This window comes from Bidens hawaiensis, unplaced genomic scaffold (genome assembly GCF_021521415.1).
Source record: "Bidens hawaiensis isolate Kalapana, Puna unplaced genomic scaffold, B.hawaiensis_p1.1 tig00065769_1, whole genome shotgun sequence".
In the NCBI taxonomy this organism is placed as follows: domain Eukaryota; kingdom Viridiplantae; phylum Streptophyta; class Magnoliopsida; order Asterales; family Asteraceae; genus Bidens; species Bidens hawaiensis.
This window is the reverse complement of record NW_027501702.1, coordinates 15,401-19,229: the sequence shown is the minus strand read 5'-3', so window position 1 is coordinate 19,229 and position 3,829 is coordinate 15,401. Positions and strand designations below refer to the sequence as shown.

At 38.4% G+C, this 3,829-nt stretch overlaps 1 pseudogene; it reads right to left on the bottom strand.

Moving 5' to 3' along the window:
- Positions 1–216: 216 nt before the first annotated feature.
- Positions 217–3,301, bottom strand: LOC143604554 (3-ketoacyl-CoA synthase 9 pseudogene; annotated as a pseudogene).
- Between the last annotated feature and the right edge of the window lie 528 nt (positions 3,302–3,829).

Below are 3,829 nucleotides of genomic sequence, written 5' to 3'. Positions count from 1 at the left end.
TGATATATGAAATGGTGGAAATGGTGAAAATGGTTGAATTAGTTTGGTATTTATATTAAGTTTTTAATATTTTTTGTTGATCGTTCAACGGTCATAAGATTATAATAATATTATTTTCCTTTAATCAACGGGCGATAAATAACAACCCCTCCCTCTTATTGCCCTATTATCGCCCCGGGGGGGGGGGGGGGGGGTTCCTCCATTTTGTAGCCCCCATTATCCTCCAATATCGTCCACTACACATAGTCTAAGAATCTATAAATGATCATCAAAGTACACATTATATTAAGGACACATATGTAGTGTAATCACTTTTTACCAATGTGTACACAAACATATGTGGTGCGGGAATGTTCGTTATTTGAATGTACTTGAAAAAACTAAAATCCGAACCAAACTAGACACTGTCGATACGGCAACTTGTTTAGCTGTTAATTTTGAACTGAAAGTAAGAAAAAAGTTATATATAAAATATAAAATTTACTAACATCCAGCTGAGCATAGTAACTATCGATATGAATGTCAAAACACCACCTTTATATGAGACAAATTAAATTACTTAACACAAACAATTATTTATCAACACAACATTTATAAACTTCAACAAAAAAAAGTTATTACAACACTTTTTCTTTCGTCCAATATACACATATATCATATTGTATAATATATAAATGTATATATGAGTTATTTTTAATTCTTAAAACAGTCCACACTTATTTAATTTCCACCGGGTATTTATGTATGCAATCTGCCCAAGGGTTACTACTTTCCGCAGGCTTCACGGCTCGAACGGCTTCCCAAACCGCACTATTACACTTAAACCCGCTTCCAAAAGCTATCTGCCAGACGCGGTTTCCTTTCTTCATACGCCCTTTAGCCTCCGTGTAGGCCAACTCATACCAAATCGAGCTCGATGACGTGTTCCCAAACCTATACAACGTCATCCTCGACGGCTCGACATGTTGTTCCGACAATTGCAAATTCTTCTCCAGCTCATCAATCACGGCTCGCCCGCCGGCGTGAATACAAAAGTGATCAAACGCCAGTTTGAAATCTGGAATGTACGGTCTGGTTTTACTTTCAGTTATTTTTCGGGTAATTAATGTGGCGAAGAATAATAACTGTTCGCTGATTGGGAGGACAAGTGGGCCCAGTGTTGTTATGTTGGCTTTTAATGCGCCACCCGCGATCGCCATTAAATCTTTGGAAAGCGAGACGCCGACTTTGCCAGTGGCGTCTTGTTGTTGGTAGACGCAGTTGAAGGCGGTGTCGTCGGTGCCACAGTGGGTGCGGACTATGTGGAGGAGTTTGTATTTTGCGCGGCGGTTGTCTGTGGGTTTGTTGGATAGTAGTATCGCTGCGCCGCCGATGCGGAAGAGGCAGTTCGGGATCAGCATTGATTTCTTGTTTCCGAAGTACCTTATGATGGAATGGAAAAATAACACAATTAGTGAAATCATATAGAGTGGAGTGGTGGGACTGCGGTGGAGATTGAAAACAAATGTAATTAATATTGAATCAAAAGAGATTTTTGAACCAGGTTTTGTTTCATTGAACGTAACATGTTTAGAAAAGTAATCATGCTTCGGTCCACCATCTTAAACTAACTGGTCATATTTGTGTTGACTTGTTCAATTGTTTAATACTTTAATTAAGTAGGTCAACCTGTCAACTTGTGAATTACTTAAAAAAGTTTGACTTAGATTTTACCTTAATTTACATATTTAACTGGCTTTTATACAACACATTAGTTAACTTAATTTATATGTTTACAACTTAATTAACCGTCAACTAAATTGACGCGTTTAGATACATGGGTTAAAAATGGCGTGTTCAAGTATATGATTATAAGTGTGTGTGGGTTAGGCTTAATATATTTGGCATAGAGAAATATATGGGTCTATGCTTGAATGAGTTGTTTAACCTGTTTAGTCAAACATATCCACCCGTCAACCTTTTTAGTTAAACAGGTTGACCCACTAACCCGTTTGTCACATGTATAAACTAGTTTTTAACATCCCATCAACTCTCGATTAATACGTTTACAATTTGATTATCACCAATCAACTTGTTTGTATGACACGTTTAGAAGAATGCATAGTTAACAAGTCGTGTTCGTATTACACAATTTTAAGTATATGCGGTTAGTGTCAATGTTTTTTCTTTTTTTTTTAGTGAACAAAAATATTAACCCTTTAACCGGACACAATTAAACTCCTATTTATTAGTTTTGTTATGACATTTACTTTCTTAGTTGTAACATGCAAGTACCAGTTTTGAGTTATGTTCTCCATGCTGACGACCACAGCATATGTATTCCGATGTACTTGCAACATGTCTTTAGCCAAATCAACCGCAATAACTCCGGCGCTGCAACCCATACCGCCGAGGTTAAACGTTCTAATATTCCCCCGCAGTTTATACTTATTAACAATCATCGAACTTAAGGATGGAGTCGGATTAAAAAGACTACAATTCACCACCAATATCCCAACATCCTTGAGATTAACATTAGTAGACTTAAACAAATTATCCAAAGCCCCAAACATAACATCCTCAGCCTCTTGTCTAGCAGCCGCCATAGACGGTGCTGGCGGTATTTCATGCAATGCTGCCGGGAGATAAGTCTGTTCCCCAAGACCAGATCTTTCTAAAATCTTACGTTGGAACTCGAGTGCTGATTCGTCGAACCCACCGTGTGTTTCAGAACGTTCCATGAATTGGTGGAACTTGACCGAAAGGCGGTCTGGTGGACGGTAGCAAGAGTAGTCAACTAGGTAAATAGTTCTAGGTCGGGTCATGAGATATGTGGTGGATCCGACTATGATGGCACATGTTAAGGTTATGATGGTGATGAGGTTGTATTGGAGATGGATGTATAGTTTTTCGATGCCGTTGAGGTTTATTTGGGACAGGTGGACCGCGGTGACAGCAATTAGGGGGAGGAGTGTGAGGATGAGGAAATGGGTGATGAGGTAATGGTATCCTAGTTTAACATGTTTGAGTTTGACACTAGCAAGGAAATTAGGAAGTGGGCGTGGTAGCGTTGAGGGTTGAGATTTGACGGTGGCGGTGTCGCCTTGATCGGATGAGTGATGGTGGGGAGTGGTGGTCATTGGTGGTTGAGTGAAGTGGTTTTGAGTATAAGAAAAAGAAGAAGAATAGGAATGGAGGATGAGTGAATTGTGAAGAGGTGAAAGGGTATATATAGAGTAGGAAGGACATGGGAGTAGTTAAATTGTTTCTTTAATAATTGGTGTACATTATTTTAATCTTTAGAAATTATTTTGTATACTTTATTATTTTGGAGGAGCAAAAAAAAACGTTTTTATTTATAAAAATCAAATCAGGTACTAACGGGTATTTCACCTGTTTAGACATGGAATTAACAGGTGAAATACACGATAAGACACGAACTTGTGAATATCAGAGGCGCCGCTGCAACTGCGAGGAGACTAAACTGCTGGAGAATCAGAGATGTGGAGAGGTAGACCGGAGAATCGAAGGGCTGCGACTACTGGAGATGTGGAGGGAAACCACCGGTCTACCCGAGACCCAAAGAGGGAGAATCAGAAAAGGGTTTGTGCGTCGTCTGCTTGATGTTAGATTGGAATGATATGCATCGTGTTCAATTGTTTTGTATAAAAATTTAGGGTTAACTATTTAGGGTATATACATATTATATCATTATATATTTTTATTTATAAAAAATCTAATCAGGTACTAACGGATACTTAACAGATAAACGGGTATTTGACCTGTTTAGACACAGAAATTAACAGGTCGATTCATGTTTACTTGTTTAGTACATGAAACTTGTTAAAGC